The 24,624-nt window shown below is 37.8% G+C and overlaps 1 long non-coding RNA gene and 1 pseudogene across 5 annotated transcripts in view; both read right to left on the reverse strand.

Moving 5' to 3' along the window:
- Positions 1-24,624, reverse strand: part of LOC106505844 (uncharacterized) — a 458,785-nt gene that overhangs the window by 278,072 nt on the left and 156,089 nt on the right. Inside the window, exons 9-10 of one of the 5 annotated variants that reach the window (XR_014825112.1) lie at positions 5,507-5,702; positions 779-883 (exon numbers count right to left, since the gene is read on the reverse strand). The exons of the other annotated variants lie outside the window; for them this stretch is intronic. This is a non-coding gene — a long non-coding RNA (uncharacterized LOC106505844). The remainder of the gene's footprint in view (positions 1-778; positions 884-5,506; positions 5,703-24,624) is intronic. 5 annotated transcript variants of the gene reach the window in all.
- Positions 17,222-17,328, reverse strand: LOC146397848 (U2 spliceosomal RNA; annotated as a pseudogene).

The raw sequence follows: 24,624 nt of genomic DNA on the forward strand, positions 1-24,624 counted from the left end.
CCTCAAGACACTCAGTCTACTTCTGGGGTATGCTTAAAGTCTTAAGCACAATGATAGGATATGAATCAGAGAAAAAAGAGAGACCTCTAACCCATCAGGCTTCCTGGAGGAGGTGACATCTGATCTGTGATTTGAAGACTTTTCTAAGTTGGAAAAGCCTCTTGGTTGTTGTAAAAACGTCCCTTAATTGTCCACTTAGGGCAGATGAACAATCACCAAAACATGACCAAGTTTGAAAATCCTACAAACCCAGATGGATAAAAACTGAGACTAACTTAGTAAAATAAATGTAGTGGTTTTCACACACAAGCGAAGCAAAAACAGGTTACACAACTCCTTCAGATTTTATTACCAAGCCTTTCTCTCCCAAGATCCAGGCAGCTGGCTCTGGGCCAGGGATGAATCCAAAACCAAACAGTAAGCTATATTCAGAGCAAGCTCTTCCCTCCCACAACCATTGCTTTGTTATCATGCCAGCTTTATCTTCCTAAATCTCTGCCTCTGGAGATAAATCTCTCCCAGAAAAAATTCTAGTGCATCTGCCACATCATAGCCAAATGTGCCCAGAGAATGTGAATTCCAGAAGTGGATACACAGGGGACTCAAGCCTTCCTGTTGGTGCTCAAAGAAATATGAAGTTGGAAAGATCAGGTCCCCAGTATATGAGTAAATAGGTCATCTATATCAGACTACATCAGACTGTACCAGAATCTGCCAAATGCTAAAACTAGCCCAAAATTGGAGTCGATAAACACATAAGAGATTATTACTTTCTCACCTCACAATCCAATGGGGTCAGCAGAGGGGCTTTGGTCAAAGCAGTCATTCAGGGATGCAGTCTCCTGCCATCTGGATAGCACCATCCTCCCCAGCTTCTCATTCTCTGTATTAAGCCAGTGATAGGGCCAAAGCCAGTGAAGGGAGACTGCATGTGAGAAGGTTGCACTGGCCAAGCCTTGAAATGGTACATAGCACAGCACTTACCTCCAGCCTCCACTACTACCAGTTCAAGCAGATGCCCCCACACCCTTTTTGCTCACTGCAAAGAAAGCTAGGAAATGCATGCCCAGGAATCAGTGGAAATTGATTTGGTAAAATCTAGCCAATCGCAAGTCTAAGCCACAGAAATCATTGCTCTTTTCCCCTGCTTATGTTTCTCTATTTTCCTGGGTGGAATAAGCTAAGGACTGAGGAAATCACAGAAGAAAGTTTTAAATCATGATTTACTTTCCAGGGGCCTAAACAACTTAATTTTTTGTGTGAAAATTAAATTCCATAATTATTTAGGTGAATCAACTCCTCATGTTTACAATTTTTTCAGAGATTCCTCTTGTGGCTTAGCAGGTTAAGAACCCAACTACTATTCACGAGGATGCGGGTTCAATCCCTGGCTTCACTCAGTGGGTTAAGGACCTGGCTGTAGCTCCAATTTGCCCCCCAACCTGGGAAATTTCATATGCCACAGGTGCAGCCCTAGAAAGAAAAAGGAAAAAAAATAATAATCATTTCATAGTGACTCCCTAATTTATTCTGGTGGATATGATGACCAAGCAATACAAAATACTGGAAATCTAATTTTCAGTTCCTCCAAAAGGTACAAACATTGCCTCGCTCCATAATTTCACTAACGTGATGAGTGACTGGCATTTGAGCTCAAAAGCCTCTCCAGGTTGAGGTCACTGCTATGGTCCTGGAGACTTGGCTTCAGGGAACCAAACCACAGATCTGAAGGCTCCTTGGTGAGTTATGGGAATGGAATTGAAGGTGCATAGCTTTGGGGAGGGAGTGTCCTCATCAAAGATGCTATGAAGTCCTCTCCTTCTGTGGAAGCCTGAGAAGGGAGTCTATGAGGCCAGACAGGTAATCTACTCTTTCTCCCCTTGGGAGTGCTGGAGACAGGGCACACTTTCCTGCCAGACTCCTTTTCCAGTTTTCCATGCTGCAGCTGCTCTTTTACGGACTACATGCCCCAACAAGGCTACACTGGAAATTAGTTTAGGGAGGGTCTCACATAAAACTTCTCTTTCTTAATATTCTATGAGTTCAGTCTATCTTCAGTTAGCCTCCAATTTCTAATGAATTCCTTCTTCTCTAAATATATTTCCATTCTTTCCAGTTATCTCACAGTCAATTTTTGTCCAAGACCTTGTTCAATTAGAGGCTGCCTTACATGAGGTAAAAATAACTTAAAACATTTCAGAGACATTTAGGGATTCAGAAAATTCAATAGGAATGCCAAAGAAGAAGGGATCAAAAAGAGTTTTTTGTGGTGTTCTCCCCGGAAAGTCTACATAAAATCACCTGAGCTACTTTTTTTTTTTTTACATTATACAGCTATGCCTGCAGCATATGGAAGTTTCTGGTCCAGGGGTATAATCAGAGCTGTAGCTACAGCCTATGCTACAGCCACAGCAACATGGGTTCCAAGCTGCATCTGCAACCTATGCCACAGTTTGTGGCTACATCAGAGCCTTAACCCACTGAGCCACACAGGAACTCCTTTTTTTTTTTTCTTTGCTACTTCTTTTCACAAGGCAAATCCCTGGGTCCCATTATGGTCCTATAAAGTCAGATTTTCTAAAGGATAGAGACAGAATTCAGAATTTTTAAACCAATTTCCTAGGTGATTCTTATTCACATTAAAGCTGAGATTTTCTAAACCAAAGGATAATTGATTGTGTCTTAATAAAATACATTTTTCTTATCTCAAGAAAAAAAATTCAGTGTATATTTATGGAGGTTTGCTGTCTATATCATTATAATATGGGTAGCCTACGGATGACTGTCAAGCAAAAATTAGATGTTCTCCATCCCACACCTTCCCTTCACCCCAGAGAAAGCTGGATGTCCTGATAGATACCCCATAAATAGTGAGCTGGGTGATTCATTCAAGCATACACCATGTCCCATCCACCCCGCTTCCTCCATAGAAGACTAAAGGGAGGAGGAGGAAAACAAGAGGAGGCTATTGCCTCCGTCTTTTTTATTTATTTTATTCTAGTATAGAATATACAATGTGGTATTAATTTCTGCTGTGTAGCAAAGTGATTCAGTTATACATATATATACATTCTTTTTCATATTCTTTTCCATTATGGTTTATCACAAGATGTTGACTATAGATCCTGTGTTATACAGTACGAACTTGTTGTTTATTCATCCTACATATAATCATTTGCATCTGCTAACCCCAAACTCCCAGTTCATTCCTCTCCCAACTCCCCTAGGCAACCACAGATCTGTTCTCTATGTCTGTATGTTTCTGTTTTGTAATAAGTTAATTTGCGTCATATTTTAGTTACCACATGTACATGGTATCTTGCGTTTATCTTTCTCTTTATGACTGACTTCATTTAATATGATAACCTCTAGGTCCATCCATGTTGCTTCAAATGGCATCATTTCATTCTTTTTATGGCTAATATTCCATTGGATATATATACTGTATCTTCTTAATCCCTTCATCTGTCAATGAACATTTAGATTGTTTCCATGTCTTAGCTATTGTGAATAGTACTGCAATCAACAAAGGAGTGCATGTATCTTTTTCAATTATAGTTTCATCTGAATATATTCCCAGGAGAGGGATTGCTAGGTCGCATTATTGCCTCTTTCTCAATCCCTTCCTGGGTTGTGGGGGTGGGGGGAATAAAAGGAATATTGAACTTTTTCTTCTTCCTCCAAAAGCCTGACCCAACAGACTCTCTCATAACATTTGAAGGTGCTTCCACAAGTTATCAGTGTGTAACAAACTAGCTCAAAACTTAATGGCTTAAAATAACATTATGTTATCTCCACAGTTCTATCAGTTGAATAAGTTCAACTGGATAGTCTTACTAGGTATTTCTCATGCAGTATCCGCCAGTTAGCAGGTGGATCTGGAGAACTCTGAAGGGTCATAGGCCAGGAGTGCAAAATTACTCACTCATATGGCTAGGACTTGATACTGAGTGTCAGCTTGGGCCTCAATGAGACCATCAGCAAGAACACCTGCATGTAGCCTCTCCATGTGACTTGGGCTTTTCACTACATTGGTTTGGGTGTGAGAGATCTGATAAGAACTAGTTGTCTAAAAGCAATCTTTGCAGGCAGCAGCTCCAAGATTTCTTATGAAGTAGCCTCCGATGCTCCAGAATATCCCTACTAATTCATTCTATTGTTCAAGTAAGATACTTATGCGAGCCCAGATCCAAGAAGGTAGAAAGCGCCTTCTCTTCATGATATGAGGGAGTCAATCATTCACACTGAAGAAAAATATGAGGGGAGAGATACTCTAGCAGCCTTCTTTGGAAAATACTACTTTCCATAGAGGGTGGCTCTGAAATACTATGCAGCACTCTATTTTCTCTGCAAGAGAACTTGGAAGAGAATGAAGAAGGTACACAGGATTCTGGAGATGGGCTAGGGCAAGCCCAGGGGCATGAGGATAAGGTAGGATAAGAGAAATTCTGAGAGGCCAGTCAGCCCCAGCTCCCTGTGGTTCACTGTACCTTGGAGTTACAGAAAATGGAGGCTTCATTACCTATAAAATTACCCCAGGAGTGAGGATTGATGTGGGGGTGGGGGGATGCAGAAGCCCACACAGCACAGCTCCCACATAGAGTGAATAGACACCACAGATGTTTGCACATATACCCCATGCTGATGGCAAACATCCACACAAAGACTCTGCATCTCCTTTTCACTCAGGCACAGGATGCACTGGGAAGTGCCCAGAAAACATACAGGCTTTTAAGGCAAGAATAAGAGGGAGTAACTGAAAAAGAGAGATGGTACTCCCTTCTATTCTACTAAGTTCCTTGAAGCTGGACAGAAGATATTTACAGAAGACAGTTATTCTTGAATATTAATGAACATATGCTTCCATGAGGCTGAGAACTTAACAACCAGTTTAGAATGCAAATTTATATTCAAGGATGAATTTATCAGCATGGACACCTTAACAGCATTTTATACTTTTCTTCTATGTACCTCCCCTCTAAAGGCAAAGGTAAGGGGGGGTTATGAACTTGAAAATTTATAACAATAACTTAACAATAATACACTCCATGTTGGGATATCACAAAAATGCTCAAGCAAACTTTCTGTATGTAAATAATTTTTTAAATGAAGAGATTTACTTCTTTCCAATAGGAAGATCCTGAAAATCTAATTCTATCAGAGAAGGTTCTATGGCAAAAAGGATGTGAAATGTGAATTGTTCTGGTCCACAGAGATACCTATTTCATCCCAGGAATAAAGCCATGTGGTCATTTATAATTGTCTGCCCCTGCCTTTAATCTGTAAGCTCCCTGAAGGCAGGGCCACCCTTAATTGTATTTCTAGCATCCAACACAGTACCTTGCACAGGAAGGTATTCAATATTTGCTGAGTGGATGACTGAGTTGAACTGATGAATCAAAGGCGCACAGAACTCTTAAAGGTAGGAAAGACTTTTGAGATTATTTAATTCAAACGTGACCTCCCAAATTATGATTGTGACATCCACAGAGCTTGAAGAACTTACCGCAGTGATGTAGGTTGGTGGCAGGACAAGGACTGGAATGCCTGTCTCTTGTCTCTGAACCCTGGCATTTTCCAACAGGGGCATTTCCTTCTCCACATCCTGGTGAGTCAGGAGACCTGGGTACCAGTCAGATGGGTTCAATCTGCTTGTGTTTCCAAGCTAGTAGCAGCAATATTTCCTTGCCTTTCCCTTCTCACTTCAAAGTCACATAATTTAACGAAGATTAAAAGAAAAGCTTATTTTAAATTACACGAAAGAACTTATTTACAGCACAGAAACAGACTCAAAGATTTCAAATCAAATTTGTGGTTACCAAAGGGGAAATGCAGGAAGAGGGATAAATTAGGAGGTTAGGATTAACATATATTAGTGTGGACTAATATATACAAAATAGATAATCAACAAAGACCTACTGTTTAGCACAGGGAAATCTACTCGATAGTCTGTAGCAACCTATATGGGAAAAGAATCTGAAAAAGCATGGATATATGTACATGTATTTCCTGTACACCTGAAACTAACACAGCATTTTAAGTCAACTATACTCCGATAAAATTAAAACAAATAAAATAAAACATATAAAAGAGAAGGTTCAGAAGTAGAGCACAAATTCCACAAAAACTAAACCCACCTAGAAGGAAGAAATGGGGCAGAAAGGGAGCTCTTGTCCGACATGATTTAGCCATAAATACATGGTATATCAAAGACACAAAACATACCATCTCGCTGGAAAAAAATCTAAATTCATTTATTTATTCAACAATATTAATTGAGCATCTATTATGTGACAAACACTGTTTTAGGCACTGAAGAGCAGCAGCAAATAAGACAAAGTCCTTTCTTTAAGTGCATTACACTTTAGCTGGAGAAGCAGAAATAAACGAATACATAAACTGGAGAATTTCTGAGTGTTATGAATAATCTCAAGTATGGAAACTTGGAGCTGGGTTATGGGATAACTGCTGGGGGTGCGTTTCCTTGAGGGTGGATGGCCAAGAATGACCTCTAAGGAGGTGCCAATTCATCTGGGATATAAACAACAACAAGAAGGAGCAGCAAATACAAAGACATAGAGGCAGCTTGATTTTGAGGAAAGTGAAGAGGAAAATAAAGTCGGAGGAAACAGTTTGAGAAAAATAAAGATAATAATAATAATATAATTATTACTTCTGTGGATTAAACAAATTCTATTCAGAAGGATAGTTAGGGCTACACTGCTATTCTAAAAATAAATATAAATTGGACCAAAGTGCATAGTTTTCTGCTCCAGTGAAAACTTTGCCCATTGTCAAATATGAGTACTTTTTAGATTTTAATAAGGACCAACTCCACAGTTAGAGGTATTCCTTTCTCTCTCCTCTTCCTCAATTTCATGAAAATCATGAACAAATAATGTAGCATTTAATAAGTCATAGCACTTTTGAATTTAGCTATAATATGAATCTACCATAAGAATGATTTAGAAGAAAAACTATAAACATATTCTGATTATGCTGAGTCAAATTAAGGCTTTTAAGGAGATAAACGAAAGAGTCGTTTAGTAAAAATAAGGCACTTTGAACAAAGAAAGTGACATGCATGCCTTATGTATACATAAGTGATGTTATTGATTGATACAAATTAATGTCATTTAATTTCTATGAATTGATACAAAGTAATGTTATTTAATTTCTAATCATTGTCACTTGAATGGATGTTCATCTATGAATTTTTAATTACAAGTGCAAATCTGAACACAATCAAAATTAATACCTATCAAAACAATAGCTTTCATTTTTGTCTACAAAGTATAATTGCCAAATAGATGCAGTATCTTGAATACAATATTATCACAAGGGTCAGGCCATGGTCTTTCAAACACATCATTTTCCTTGGACTCTATCTTAACATCAATCACCTTAGAGGACCTCTGCTAATGTCATTAGGGAGGAATAGAAAATGAGGTCTACTATGTTATTAATGTGCCCTTATTTTGAAAAAGAAAAAATCTAATAGGAATTTAAAGAAAAGGGATAAGTGGGAATAGGAAGAAAAACATATCAAAATGGGAAAATCAAGTAAGACAACTTGTTCAGATTCCAGCAGTCCACAACACACCACATTATACCTGTCTCATAAATTTTCCTTTAGCTTGGGTAGAAAATTAAATTACCACATTCCTGTGATTTAAGATCTTTGAATTTGATTTGAATAACCGTGTTTCTGAGGTTGCTTCACTACATTTTTTCCTAATAAGGTAAAGCTTTTTATTATTTCAAGAATTATTCACAGCATATTTTTGGTCCTCTAAGATCTTAAAATGCAAATAGTGTTTACTGATTTTATTAAAGCATTAAAATGAGTGTTAGGTATTTGTCATAGATACTGTTGACTACCTATCCAACAACTCTTTCTTCTTTTCTTTTTTAATTATTATTTTTTAATTTTATGGCTGCACTCATAGCATATGGAAGTTCCCTGGCTAGAGAATGAATCCAAGATGCAGCTGTGACCTATGCCGCAGCTGTGGCAACAATGGATCCTTTAACCCACTGCGTTGGGCTGAGGATTGAACCTGTGCCTCCTCAGTGACCCAAGCCACTGCAGATGGATTCTTTTTTTTTAAGGTCAGCACCTGAAGCATGTAGAAGTTCCCAGGTTAAGGGCTAAATCAAAGTTTCAGCAGTCAGCCTACACCACAGCCACAGCAAAACCAGATCCGAGCTGCATCTGCAACCTATGCCACAGCTTGTGACATCAGATCCTTAACTCACTGAGAAAAGCCAGGTATCAAACTCATATCCTCATGGATACTAGTCAGGTTCTTAACCCGTTGAGCTACAAAAGGAACTCTCTGAAGTTGGATTCTTAACCCACTGCATCACAGTAGGACCTCCTCTTCCTTCTTTTCTATCAGAACCATGACTTTATCCAGGCTTTCATCCTGTCCTCTTCCCTGGGGAAATACTAAATAGCTTAGGCTAATGATGAGCCTGTCACTGCCCAGGGAGGTAATATTGGTCCCAGGATAAGCCTATGACCTAAGCTGGCCCCGTCAACTGGAGAGAAAGACATATACCATCCATCATTCCCCTGGTAGATACCAGCATGGAACATAAAGTCCCAGTTGTCACATAGAGTCATATTTCTCCCCTGAGAATCATTCTTAAGGTCAATAATGGCAGAGCAGAGTTACAGGGGAAAAAAAAAGAATTTTTAATGACTCTATTGAACTGCTGTTTATTGTTTCCGGAGCCCACGTGACCCTTTGGATGACCAAAAATGGAAGAAAATAAATGTCCTTTTTGTTTAAGTGTGTTTGAGTTTCTCTGCTATATACAGCCAAAAGCATCTCAAGTAATTTCACAGTTTAACTAACTCTTCAAAACAGCACCGTGTATTCACTTTGTTCTTTCCTCAAAACTTTAGGTGGCACTTTTCTAATATATTTGAAGACATAGAAGCACACTAAGGCCCAAATTAAGTACCAAATATAATTTTACCAAGTTAAGACCAGCATTCCCAGAACCTAATATGCCAAGAACACATATTTATTTAAGATATGCCATTTCCTAGGAGTTCCCATTGTGGCTCAGTGGTAATGAACCTGACTGGTATCCATGAGGACAAGGGTTCGATCCCTGGCCTTGTTCAGTGGGTTGCTGAATCTGGCATTGCTGTGAGCTGTGGTGTAGGTCACAGATGTGGCTCAGATCCTGTGTTGCTGTGGCTGTGGTGTAGGCTGGCAGCTGTAGCTCTGATTCAACCTCTAGCCTGGCAACTTCCATATGCCGAGGGTGTGGACCCAAAAAGAAAAAAAAAAAAATAGCTAGGCCATTTCCTTATGGCACTGGCTACATATTTTTAGTCTCACAATGACTTGCATCACACTAGGAACAAAACCCAAGCCCCTTACTCTGGTTTACAAAGCCCTATATGATCTGTCTCCTCCACACCCCTTGGACCTATATCTGACCACTTTCTCCCTCATTCACTAGACTCCAAAATTAAAGGTGCCTCCCTTGTACCAAAATTAAAGGTCATTGCCTTAAATATTTACTTTTCCTGGAGTTCGACACCCTAATCTTTTTATGGCTAATGTCTTCTTTTAATTCAGATCTTGTTTGGAATGAAACACCCTCACAGGAGGCTCCCTCAATCACCCAAGCTAAAATAGTTCCACGGTCAACTGTTGATCACTTTCATAAAACTTTTCTTACCATTTGACAACTTTCTTGTTTGTTCATTGTTTCATTTGTGCAAATGAGTAATAAATGCAAGCATCCCGGCTTCAGTAGAGATCTCAGGCCCTTGATAAATGCCTTCTTTGTGAGGCATATGATGATGAGTTTGGAAATCCCAAACGTCATTTGACTCGGTCTAATGCCATATTAACAATAGAATCAGGTATCATTGAAAAATTGTCTAAACCCAATGACAATTAAAAAATATGTTTGGTTCCATGATTAACCAAAAAAAGTCCAAACCAGCTTGTGCTTTGGAGTCATTAGCTTTAAGTCTGAAAGATCAGTGAGATAGGACAGGTATAGACATTGACCTACATTGAAACTGTTCTCTAATTGTACATAGGCAAAACATTCTCTGACATCAACGTTACAAATGTTTTTTCAAGTCAGTCTCCCAAAGCAACATAAATGAAAGCAAAAATAAACCAATGGGACCTAATCAAACTGACAAGCTTTTGCACAGCAAAGGAAACCATTAAAAAAAAAAGGCAACTTACAGAATCAGAGAAAATAGTTTCAAATGATGCAACAGATAAGGGCTTAATCTCTAAAATATACAAACAACTTATGCAACTCAACTGAAAAAAGCCAACAATCCAATGGAAAAATGGGCAAAAGACCTGAATAGACATTTCTCCAAAGATATACAGATGGCCAACAAGCACATGAAAAAATGCTCAACATCACGGATTATTAGAGAAATGCAAAATCAAAACCACCATGAGGTACCACCTCACACCAGTCAGAATGGCCATTATTAATAGGTCCACAAATAACAAATGCTGGAGGGGGTGTGGAGAAAAGGGAACCCTCCTGCACTCTTGGTGGGAATGTAAACTGGTACAACTACTATGGAAAACAGTGTGGAGGTACCTTAGAAAACTATACATAGAACTACCATATGACCCAGCCATCCCCTCTTAGGTGTATATCTGGACAAAACTTTCCTTGAAAAAGACACATGCACCTCTATGTTCATTGCAACACTATTCACAATAGCCAAGACATGGAAACAATCTAAATGTCCATCGACAAATGATTTAATTAAGAAGATGTGGTATATATACACAATGGAATACTACTCAGCCATAAAAAAGAATGAAATAATGCCATTTGTAGCAACATGGATGGAAGTAAAGACTCTCATACTGAGTGAAGTAAGTCAGAAAAATAAAGACAAACACCAGATGATATCACTTATATATAGAATATAATATATGGCACAAATGAAACTTTCCACAGAAAAGAAAATCATGGACTTAGAGAATAGACTTGTGGTTGCCCTGGGGGAGGGGGAGGGAGTGGGATGGATTGAGAATTTGGGGTTAATAGATGCAAACTATTGCCTTTGGAATGGATAAGCAATGAGATACTGCTGTATAGCAGTGGGAACTATGTCTAGTCACTTATGATGGAACATGACAATGTGAGAAAAAGAATGTATACTTGTATGTGTAAATGGGTCACCATGCTGTACAGTAGAAATTGACAGAACACAATAAACCAGCTATAATGGAAAAAATAAAAATCATTACAAAAGGAAAAAAAGAAAAAGAAACTGTTCTCCAATTGGACTCGTTGTTGACCAATGGTATTTTTATCCACCAAAAAAAATGACATCATTCCTACTATACAGCACAGGGAACTATATCCAATCCCTAGTGATAGAACATGATGGAAGATAACATGAGAAAAAAGAATGCATATATATGTATGACTGGGTCACTTTGCTGTACAGCAGAAATTGATACATTGTAAATCAACTATCCTTTAATAAAAAATTGTTTTAAATAAAAAGAATTTAAAAAGAAAAAAGAAAAAGAATGACATCACAACTATGGAGTGAGCAGAAAGTAGAGCAGCCATGAAGAGAAAGGTCAGATGAAGCTCTGTAAAAACATGTGGGTTTAAGTCCTAGAAGATTGCGGTGGGTCACTGTCTTGCTCTAACCCAATCAGAACTGGTTTTTACAATGAAAGAGAATTGAGCTAGCTATCTGTCATGATCATTATCTTTATAAGCCATTAATCCAGTACTTTCACCAAGAGCCAAACATTTGGTCCAAGTAGGAATCATCTCTGCCTGCACACATGCTGAAAAGTAGATGGTCCACTAACTGCCTCCATGGTTATCTCTAGCGATGTCTTTCTCTGCTTAGTTAATCATTTTGAAAGAGGAAACCGAATCTTAGTCTCAGACACACAAGGATCTTTTGAATAATGGAATATGCATAAAGTTAGAGATCCATGAAACTATATTTTTTCCTTCTATTTTTTTAATTGAATGAAAGATTCTTTAAATTCTATAGTGTTTTACAAGTTTCCTTTTGCTTTACGGATGTTTCACAGCATGACTTCATATAATCCCATAGTAACACTTATTCCCTCTTCCTTTATATTGGCCATCCCCCATTCCCTCTCCTCAATGGTAACCACTAGTTTATTCTCTTTGCTTGTGAGTCTGGTTCTTTTTTGTTTCATTGAATAGTTTGTTGTATTTTTTTAGATTCCACATATAAGTGATATCATACAGTATTTGCTCTTTCTGTCTGACTTGTTTCACTTAGCAAAATACCCTGCAAGGTCATCCATATTGCTGCAAATGGCAAAATTTGGTCTTTATGGCTTAGTAGTATTCCATTTTCCATTTTATGTATATATTTTTTTCCATTTTATGTATATTATATATCATATTTATGATATCATATTTTCTTCATCTATTCATCTGTTGATGGGTTGATGGATGCATAGATTACTCATGAAGCTATCTCTTTCACACCAAGTCAAGGAAAGAATAGGAATGGTTTCTGAAGAGATGTTCTCTCAAGTAGAACTTTTCAGGACCTCCTTCCACCTGTTTAGAAGGAATACAATATACACTTTTTAACATACTTCTCTTAACCTTCTATTTTCCTGGAATCCCAGGGCTATCCAAACTAAAACCTTGCTACAGGTTCAGACTTAATGGGACAAGGAAATGAAGTCTGCTTGCAATTCATAGTTTTAGCATAAAATGCCCAATTTTAGAAAGGTGATACTGTACATTATGATGACAGGTTAGATGTTCTTTGCGACAAAATTACTGTAGGTTTCTGAAAACACAAGTTTGGCAGTCTAGAATTCCTTATGCAAAGGATATGAAATGCTGAATATAAAAGGCAATTTCCAGCTGCTTACTTCATTATCTACTTGGCCCAGGTATGTAAAAGATAATGTACTTCCCCAAAATTTTATTCTCATCACTCACTTCATGCTGCATAAATATGCATTCATAGAGTTTACTGAACTCACCTGGAAGCTAATTCACTTTGAATTCAAAAATTTGCCAAAGAATTTTGATCAATAAATAGATCTGTTACAGAAAAATTATGTGTCCCCAAAGTACATTTTAGGCTTAATATGTAGGGAAATATCTTATAAATATCTTATTTTTTTCCTACTGCAATACTGTGTCAAAATGTTTTACATTGGGAAATACTAGGTCCCTTGCCTTCCTCTATTTGTCTCCTCTATTTTCCACCAATTTCAGTGAGTACAGTAAGTTCTTCATTTGGATTTTTTTTTTTTTAATAAACCAGCACAGGGAGGAAAATGAGCGAATAAAAAATGTTTGGCTAGACGCAATTTCTTGTATCCACGGTAGTGCCTAAATGCATAAAAATGTGCTATAAATAAGGAAAAAGTGAATCTGACCCTAAGTTGTTTTTAAAATAATCTATTTGAATTCATCAAAGAGGGTAGGGAATATGTTATGTTTTCCAAATCGATCTCAACTGAATTAAAAATTCTTTGTGGACAGAAAGCAGCTCAGACCAACAGATAATCTGAAGCCAGTAGAGATCTGAAACCAGACAGATCAGAATAGTAGCCCAGGTATTTAAACTACCTTGTGAGCTCTGACAGCTCATTTATTCCCTCTAGGCATGACGTTGCCATCTGTAAGATAAAGATAACAGCTACTTGATGAGGTTGTGGTGTGAACTGAAAAATCTATGCATCTGACTCATAGTAAGTTCCCAAAAAGTATTTGCTCTTTATGGATTTCCCACCACACCCAGCTGAGGGTTTTACATAGTGACAACTCAAAGAATGTTTCCTGAATAAAATAAAACTGACAAATATATCCATGGTATGAAATATGTACTATCATATAAGGAAAAATTACAATTAGTCGGATTTTTTTCAATTTAGATTCTTCTAAGCTTTAGATTCCTTTCAATTCCTCATTTGTACTTATCCTATCTTCCTGCTCATTCCTAAATCAATATGGAAAATTAGAGTATCATTACAATCTACTTAAATATATGAAAAGTCACTTCTTTTGGCTGTGCCTATAGCATGTGAATGTTCCTGGGCTAGGGATCAAACCAGAGCCATAGCAGTAACCCCAGATACAGCAGTGAATTGCTGAGTCCTTAACCGCTAGGCCACCAGGGAACTCCAAAAAGTCACATTTTATTTACCAATCTGGCTTTGGTCAGGAAAACAGAGTCACCATCAGCATTACAGGAAAAATGGATGGAATGTAGAAATTAAGATGACACAAATATAAAAAGATGCAGCATTGAAGTTTTCAAAGGAGGGTGGCTGGAATATCTCTCAACCAGAGCCGGAAAAAAGTCATTAATTCCTAAGAAGTTTGAGAAGCTGCTAAAACCATGAGGTCTGGAAACCACTTCCTCTGCCACAACCTGGAGAAATCACAATCCGAAGAGGTCCAAAAAAGTGCCAGAACCATTAAATGGAAGCTTGTGGTAAGTTCTAGACACCAGCTGCATCTCACCGTCAGGACTTTCCCAGTGAATATGTTGTACTTCTAGGAGTTCCCATTGTGGTTCAATGATAATGAACCTGACTACTAACCATGAGGCTGTGGGTTCGATCCCTGGCCTCGCTCAGTGGGTTAAGGATCTGGCATTGTCATGAGAGCTGGTGTAGTTTGCAGAAGCAGCTTGGATCCTACCTTGCTGTGGCTGTGGCGTGGGCTGGCAGCTGCAGCTCTGATTCAACCCCTAGCCTGGAAACTTCCATATGTCGCACATGAGCCGAAAGAAAAAAATAAAGTTGTACTTCACGCCTACCTTCCAAATGTCACTCAAGTTTCTCTTATTGGCAAATCCTAATCCAGGATTACGCAGGGAAGGGGATTCAAGGTAATGTGGTTTACTGCCTTAAAAAGGGCTGTTGTAATGACACCAAGTTAAAACAACCCACTCAGCCAAATCCATACAATACCCTTGTTGGCTCATTAATTCAGCCCCCATCCTAGTAGTACAACCATCTTAAACTTCGCAGTGAAAACAAAGATGTCATGCCTCCATCTAAACTAATGCAACTATGCTTCATAGAGCCAATGACACTCTAATCATTCAATAAAAGCTCCACCTCACTGTCAGTCCTTTAAAAATACAAAGCAGACATAATGTAAAACAAGGACTTCTGTTTAAGAAAGATCTAGGTTCAAACACTGGCTCTCCTATTTGGCCATTGTGTGACCGCTAATAAATTACATACCTCTCAGAGCCTTAACTTCCCCAACTGAAAAATTAGAAAAGCCATCTTCTACAACTAATACATTAGCCACATGAAATGTCTAGCTCATAACAAGTGCTCAGCAAGTATTAACTTTTAGCAATACTTACTTTAAGTGACATGGATGAGTAAACATTTCTTGCTGATGACTTTTCCTGATGCTCAACACTATACTAAATTGTTTTTATATCCAAGTGTGTATATGGTTTCATATTGCAGAAACTTTCTAAAAGAAACATTTGATGAAGTTTCCAAAACTAAATGATCAATTTCTTATTCCTGGTTAGACAGTCTCTATATAAAAATACAGAAAAGTGTGATTAAACCATCCAGATTTGGCAGCAAAATCTAAGAAAAGGAAAGGCTAAAGATCTGAATTATATGCAAGTGACAAGATTGGCTCTCATATATTAGGAAATTGTTTACTCAAAAAGGCAGCAGTGCTGTTGTACCTATATTATGCCAGAGGTGACTTCAGAGAGGAATCAGCTTTCCCTACTACAAAGATCTAACCCATAGGTTTGTAACTTAATGCTATTGACTTAATGTCAGAGGAGAAAAATCTCAACTCAATTATCCTACCAGAAAACACAAATTTGTTGACACTGGCAGGCTACAACATCATGAAAAATTATAACTGGAGGAAAAAAAAAGTTGTGGAAGTCAGAGTACTTGAGATGCATCTCTTCATAACTTGGATGCTTATTCTTTTATTTGGACAAAGCATACTGAAGGTTTTTCAATGTTTGTACTGCAACTCATCCATACTTATGATATAATATCCAAAAGGCAGCCAGCAATCCCAACTTTTAAGGCTGCCAACCACAAAAAATTACTTAGGACAACAACGATCTTTTTTAACCATAAATGACGTTATCTTAAGCCAAACTTCCTAGATAGAGTTGGATGGAAACAGTTTTTTACCCTAGGGCTAGTGACTGTGTAATATGCATACTGAGGCTAACACAAAATGTTAAGTGAATTAAAGTAGCTCTTCAAATACCTCAGATTTTGAATAGATGGAGACATGGACTTTCTGAACAGTAGTTCTTTGAGTTGAACAAGCCATTTCTTGCTGGGTGTGCTATGTATGCTAGAATCCTAGAAAGTGTAAGATGCTTAAAATTATGATTCAAAAAATTCAAGGTTCCAAAAATATAAATTGTATCAACAAATCTCACCTAATCTTAGTACAGTGTTTTCCTCTAACACTAAAAGAGCAGGACTTAGGAGAAAAATAATATTAGCCCAATCATTTAGAAATCACAGTTTCTCCTGTAGTAACCCTTTCATTTTCTGGACATTTCTAATGGCTGCAAACTTTTCCATCCATAGAAAAGTCATATATATCAATCTCCCATTGTTTCTAATTTGATCTCTTGGAAAACTAGCAAAAAAGACTTCTCTAAGTGATATCTATTTGATAAGAAGTCCCAAAACAATGCTACTTCTTCTACCCTCTAGGCTAAACGCATGTAATTTTTCTTAATATTATTTGGGTTCCAAATGCCTTCTTTATTTTGTATTTCTTTCCTTGAAAAAGTTTCAGCTTAACAATATCATCTTCCAAGTGTGGCATCCAAATGAAATGTGATGAATGAGGTGAGCTCTGGTGAGTGGGCTATTATTACTCCATGGGTCATCTCTTTGTCACTGTGGCTACCTATCTCTGAAAACTAAAGTTGAATTAGAGTTTTTTTCTTTCTTTTTCATTTTTAAGGTTTTATTGAAGTATAGTTGATTTACAATATTGTGATGATTTCTGCTGTACAAAAAAGTGATTTGATTCAGTGATACATATATGCACATGCATTATTTTTCAGATTCTTTTCCCATATAACCACAAAATATTCAGCAAAGTTCCCTGTGCTACACAGGAGGTCTTTGTTGGCCAGTCATTCCATATACCAGAGTATACATAGGCCAATCCTAAACCCACAGTCCATCCTGCCCCCCTGAACTATTCCCTTTACCATAAGTCTGTTTTGGATAGAGGATTTATCAGATATTAAACTGATAAGAACAGACGCTACACTTGGTCTTAGCCAAAAGGCCGAGAAGTGATGAATTAGGTTTTAAGCAGACCTGTTACGTCATTGACTTGTCATGAATTCATGATTGACAAAATCCTTCAGGGCTTTCCATAGAAATCAATGTTGAGGCATATCTTATCTATTCTATAATTGTTCAGTTGGTTTGAAAATCACTGTAATGCTTTACTTTAAGCTATTATATTTCATCTTGTTAAGCCTGGTTCTTTATCTTAACCTGATCTGGGAATCTCAATTTTTTCATCCAATATGTTGGTTAAACCTATAAAATCCATGGTAACTCCAATGTTTCCTAAGCACATCTACAATATTGAGTAGGCAGTCTCAAATACCTTGTGCATATAACCGCAGTCTCTCTGACATTCAAAGATACTGATTAGATTGGATAAAGAATATGTGGTACACATTTACAATGGAATATTAGCCATAAAAAAGAACAAAATATCAGAGTTCCCATTGTGACTCAGAAGGTAAGAACACAACTAGTATCTATGAGGATGCAGTTTTGAGCCTCAGCCTTGCTCAGTGGGTTAAGGATCCATTGTTGCCCAAGCTGCAGCATAGGTCACAGAGGCAGCTCTGATTTGGCATTGCTGTGGCTATGATATAGGCCACAGCTGCAGCTCCAACTCAGCCCTTAACCTGGGAATTCACATATGCCAAGGGTGCAGCCCTAAAAAAACAAAACAAACAAAAAGAATGAAATATTACCATTTGCAATGACATCGATAGACCTAGAAATTATCATACTAAGTGAAGTAAGAGAGAGTAAGACATATATCATATGAGGTCACTAATATGTTGAATCTAATTTTTAAAATGATACAAAAGAACTTTTTAAAAAACAGATACTGATTTCCCTTTGCAGGTACAACCTAGCTTTCAAAGATTCACAAGTTCTCCTAAATATGCTATCATCCAGACCTCATTTTTCTTTTTTATCCACAAAAATATTATCTCTGTACCATAACAGGCTGGAATATCTGTAACATTTTATTCAACCTAGATGTTTTATTAAACAAAGGAATTGGGGAAATTTTAAAGGCCTTGTTCTAAGCGAATTCACAATCACTTGTAGCAAGCACTTCCAGTTTTGCAAAGGGCTCAAAAGATATCTTTTAATTAATCTGTTGGAGTATTTTGTCCCAAATTGATCATCGAGCTCATCAATCCATCATATTCACAAACTATTCAGGTTTTTTTGTGTTTTTTTGTTTTGTTTTGTTTTTTGTCTTTTTGTCTTTTTAGGGCCACACACTTGGCATATGGAAGTTCCCAGGCTAGGGGTCCAATGGGAACTACAGCTGCCAGCCTACGCTACAGCCACAGCAATGCTGCATCCGAGCTGCATCTGTGACCTACACCACAGCTCACGACAATGCTGGATCCTTAACCCACTGAGCAAGGCCAGGGATCGAACCCACAACCTTATGGTTCCTAGTCGGATTCGTCTCCCCTGTGCCACGACGGGAACTCCACAAACTATTTGTTTTAATTTCAGGATGTTAATATCTATTTTTGCAGCCTTTGCTCATTTTAGTTTTCTAGTTTTTTTAGCTCCTCCGTCATTGTCCAAGACATTTTCAAAAATGCCGGAAGAAGTTGGAATATAAAAAACTTAGTCATCATGTAATATATTGTTAGATTTGGTTAGTGGTTATATTGTCTAGCATTTCTGGATGTTTGTTAGTGTAAAATTGTACTGTATGTTGTCTTCCTTTAACTGGCTTGGTAAAAAGATTTCGAGAAGCTCCATAAAATGAGATTGGGTATTGTACCCCCATTGCTATTTTTTGGATTGATTTGTGAATGTCTGCCACTAAGTCTTTTTAAAATAGAGCATCATTTCCAAGCTGAGAGTTGAAACTGGCACACCATCCTATTTGCGTCTCTCTTCTCCCCTTCTCTCTTACTTTCCCCAAGCCCAATCTTGACTGGTCTCTGGGAGAAAAAGCAGACCAGCAAACATGCTTCTGAGGACTTTTCAGTACGATCAACAGTTTCTTAAATCTTTGTTTCAATTCCACTGAATGGTAGCAGAGAGAAATTAGCCCTCAATGGATGAGAGAGAAGAGGAGAGAATACACCAAAAAAAAAAAAAAAATTAAATATTGCCGTATTTTTACACACTTTTTATAAATATACCAGTGGAGAGAAACATTTTCTGCTAAAAGAGAAACAGAGTGAGTGCAGTAAGTGGGGACTGATACCATCAGTCTGGTGAAGCAGCAGAAATTAGTGGAGACCATGGAGAACACATGCCCATCCAAAGAGGGCAGTGGCTGCCCAGCCAGCCAGAGACCGCGATGTGGTAATACGAGGCCAGTTCCCAGATCTCCTAATTTTCTGCGAGATGCCAGAAATCTGGATTTTTATGTGAAAGCTTCCAATTTCAAACTGTTGGCTCAAAGAAGTTTTAAACATTGTATAAGCCAAATGAAACATTTCAATGGGCCAAATCTAGCCTGTGGCCATGGTTTGGGACTTCTGCAGGGCAGCACGCAGACGAAAGGGGATCTGGGGGAATAGAGGGACCTCAAGTATCACATCACATGGCCCATGAGAAGGAGCAGCCTAGTTCGACCTTATGTGATAACCCAAATTTGAATGCAATGTGGACTGGTTATGTGAGGCATTTTGTTCATTCTCTTGTTTTCTTTTCTCTTTTCTGGGTTATTGTCACTGATGACGTCAAGACAAAGTCAGCCTAACCTAGCACTGCTGGTCACTAGGAATGATCACTCACTTCAATGTGGAGTTAATTTAAAATGAACACTTTGGGAGAAATAAACTGTATAAACCAAATACATAATTGTCATTCTGAGGATGTGGAACCTACTTCAAGAGAGTTGTTACCTCTTTAACTGTCAGAGCAACAGTCAATCACTGAGACATCAAGTAGGGTATGTAAACTGGGAGCAAATTGAGATAAACTCCAACACATACACACACATACAGGTATGCATTGCACATATAGTGTAATTATATACTAAATCCCATGGTCTTTGACAGAAACTTCTGCACGGCCCTATTACAAAATGACAAAGTGTACTGTAAAATAAAATATGAAGACATTAAAACTGGAATTCAAAGTTTTGTGATACTTGTCAAACTTTTCAGTAAGCTCTTTGATGGTTGATCCTTGATTTGCTTGAGTATCAGAAAATCTTTCTTCCCATGTGGAAGCTTTACACATATTCCTAAGCCACATGGAGGAGACACTTTGACTTCTATGCAAAAGATTTGTGGTCTTTGCAAAGCCATTAAAATTTCTCTTGTGGTGCAGATGAAGCCATAAATAAATATATGTACACACATTGTATAAATTGTGTCATATGTTTTTGAGTATCTTACTTGTTCTTACTCATCAGAAGTAAATCACTACATAGGCCCACATTTTAAAGGAGCTATAAACAGTGGGTTCCATCAAATACAGAATTTCTCTTCCTTTGCTACTTCCATCCAATTCAACTAAGGACTTTACCTATATTATCTACATCAACTTTACCTGCACTGCAGTTTATACTTGTAAAAGAGGGACATTAGAGAGTATTGAAAGTATCATTTTTGTTTTAAAATTAGTCTTTTTTAAAGTTACTTATATAAGCTGGAGTTCCCATTGTGGTTCAGTGGTTAACGAATCCGACTAGGAACCATGAGGTTGCGGGTTCAATCCCTGTCCTTGCTCAGTGGGTTAAGGATTGGGCTTTGCCATGAGCTGTAGTGTAGGTTGCAGAGCTGGCGCAGATCCCGCGTTGCTGTGGCTCTGGTGTAGGCCGGTGGCTACAGCGCTGATTAGACCCCTAGCCTGGGAACCTCCACATGCCATGGGAGTGGCCCAAGAAATGGCAAAAAGACCAAAAAAAAAATAAGTTATTTATGTAAGCTAAGGCGAAAAGATAATCTCTCTGTTAGAAACCCAGCAGACTGGATCTTCAGGTCTTCCTTTATTATGCTCTATATTTGTAGTAGGCTTCAGTCATGCTTAAGTCTCTAATAATAGTCATTCCACAAGTTTAAATTCTCAGAGAGGAAGATAAAGTAGGCCTTTAGATATAACAGCACTTACTGACATGGAATGGAAGATTTCAATACCCAAAAAGGGTAGCTTTTACCCCAAAGTCTAATTTTAAAAATTAATATTTACTTATTAGAATAAAATAACTTAATAAGCTTAATTCCTTCTTAAACTTTAAATTTAACATACAAAGCTTATTATTCTGTTTAGGGAGTTCCTGTCATGGCTCAGCAGTAATGAACCCAACTAGTATCCATGAGGATGCGGGTTCGATCCCTAGCCTCGCTCAGTGGATTACGGATCTGGAATTGCCATGAGCTGTGGTATAGGTCACAGATGCAGCTTGGATCCTGTGTTGCTATGGCTGTAGTGTAGACTGGGGGCTACAGCTCCAATTCGACCCCTAGCCTGTGAACTTCAGTATGCCACAAGTGCGGCCCCAAAAAGACCAAAAAAAAAAAAAAAAAGCAAGATAAAAAATCTTATTACTTCATTTATAACTAAAAAAAAAAAAGTCTCATGTTATCATGCTCCATCATAAGTGACCAGATACAGTGACTAAGTCACCCTGCTGTACAGTAGAAAATTGACAGAACACTATAAACCAGCTATAATGGAAAAAAATAAAAATCATTAAAATAAAAAAGTCTCTTTTAAAGTCTCTTTTAAAGAGAATAGATTTGTAGTTACCAGAGGCCAGAGGACAGGAGAGAGAGGGAGGAATTGGAGGAAGGTGGTCAAAATGTGTAAATTTTCAGTTATAATATGAATAAGTACAAGGTATGTGACATACAATATGATAATTATAGTTAATACTGCTGGCTGATAGATAAGAAAGCTTGTAAAAGAGTAGATTCTTACATTTAGAATGAATAAACAGCAAGGACCTACTGTGTAGCACAAGGAATTGTATCCAGTCTCCTGCGATAGACCATGATGGAAAAAAATACATAAAAAAAGAATTTATATATGTGCATACCTGAGTCACTTTGCTGTACAGCAGAAATTGGCACAACATTGTAAATCAACTTAATAAAAAAATTTTTTTGAAAAGAGTCGATTCTAGGAGTTCTCATCACAAGAAGGTTTTTTTTTTTCCTTTCTTTTCATTCTATCAACATGAGAGAGTGGATGTTAACTAAATCTATTATAGAAATCATATTCATGTAAATCAAGTCATCACGCTGTATACCTCAAACTTATACAGTCTCAAATGCCAATTATTTCTCAATAAAACTGGGGGGTGAAATTACAATTCTTAATGCTATTGTAATGGCTGATTAGATATTAAGGATAATAAGCATAATCCACATTTCTTCCTTCCAGATTCACAGTAAGAATGTGCTCCCCTGTCCAGTGACATTAGACTTGGTCATGTGACTTGTTTGGGCCAATAAACTATGAGCCAATAAAATTTTCTATCCAGCTTTTTAAAACAAAAGACAAATACTGCATGCTCTCTTTTATATATGTAATCTTAAAAAAAAAAAAAAAAAGAGGGGACTAAACTCATAGAAATAGAGTAGAATGGTGATTGCATGGGGCCAAAGGGGGTGGGAGAAATGGGGAGATGTTGGTCAAAGGGTACAAGCTTCCAGTTTTAAAGGTGAATAATTTCTGGGGATCTAATATACAGCATGGTGGCTATCGTTAATAATACTGAAATTTACACTTGAAAGTTCCAAAGAAAGTAAATCTTAAAAAGTCTTACCACAAAAACGTGGTTATCATGGGAGGTGATGAGGGTGGTAACTAACCTTATCATTATACTCATTTTACAGTATAGTTGTTTCACATCAGCACATTGTACACCTTAAACTGACAAAATGTTATGTGTCAATTTAGCCCAACAAAACTGGAAAAAAATAAGCTAAACATTTTTCAAAGCATATTTTCCTACCTATCCTTGAGGAACATACAGCATGAGAAGGAGAAAACATCTAAGACTCTATGATTTGGGAGTTATTTGTTTTCATAGTATAACTATGCCTATCTGGACTGATAAATAGATCAAATTCTCTTAACTATTGTAAATAATTATAAACAACTGTTACAGAGTATTCTCAAATGCCATACATGCTGTAGATTTGCTTCATTAAATATGTCTATGCTGGAGTTCCCGTCGTGGTGCCGTGGTTAACAAATACAACTAGGAACCATGAGGTTGCGGGTTCCATCCCTGCTCTTGCTCAGTGGGTTAAGGATCCGGCGTTGCCATGAGCCGTGGTGTAGGTTGCAGAACCGGCAGGGATCCCGCATTGCTGTGGCTCTGGTGTAGGCCGGAGGCTACCGCTCCAATTAGACCCCTAGCCTGGGAACCTCCATATGCTGCAGGAGTGGCCCAAGAAATGGCAAAAAAAAACAAACCAACAAGAAAAAAAGTCTATGCTTAATTCTAAATTTTCCTCTTCTGAAAGATGCTTGCCCTCTCAATAAGTAAATCAGTCATTTTAAACAAGTTTGCAGTTATCTCCTGCAATAATATTTTAGTGTGTCTTCTAAGCTCACTGAGATTCCTTAACCTGAGACAGTAAGAAGGAAGAACTGGACCCTCTTTACATCCACTGAGATGATTAATTTAATGTGGCTACTTGGCTGGGCCATGGGGTGACCAGATAATTGACCTGAACATTATTCTAGATATTTCTATGAGGATGTTTTAGATGAGATTAAATCAATGGATTTTGAGTAAAGCGGATTGTTCTCCTTAGTGTGGGTGGGCCTCATCCAACCAGTTGAAGGCCTGAATTAAAAAAAGTCTGGTTCCCTGCATGACACCCACCAACCACCCAACACTGTACCCTCCAAAACTCCCACCCCACCCCACCTCTGCATAGCAAGAAAAAATTTCTCATCAGACTGCTTTTGGATTTTGTTTGCAACAACAGCTCTTCCTGATTCTTCTGCATACTGACTGCCTTGAACTCAAATGGATCATCAGCTCTACTGGATCAGCAGCCTACCCACACACTCTGTAGGTTTGGACTTGCCAGCCTCCATAATCATGTGATTCAACTCCTTATTATAATAAATATCTTTCTCTATATATACACATCTTAATGAATCTGGTTTTCTGGAGCATTTGTACACTCGTGTTGTTCCCCAGTGTCCCTGGGTTTTTTAATTTGTTTCCATTTGTCTGAGCTTTGAATGGAAACACACTGGAAATCAATTTCTTCTTACTCAGTCTTCCACCTATCTTTTTTAAATATTTAGGAAAAAGTGCAATTTTGGTGAGAAAATTACAGAATGTATTTTTTATGTTTAACTGTTCTATTTGCCTCAGAGGATA

The sequence above is a fragment of the Sus scrofa genome, chromosome 13 (genome assembly GCF_054392235.1).
Source record: "Sus scrofa isolate SSC_HxYL_T2T_F1_AM1 chromosome 13, Sscrofa_HxYL_maternal_Yorkshire_Landrace_v2.0, whole genome shotgun sequence".
Lineage (NCBI taxonomy): Eukaryota > Metazoa > Chordata > Mammalia > Artiodactyla > Suidae > Sus > Sus scrofa.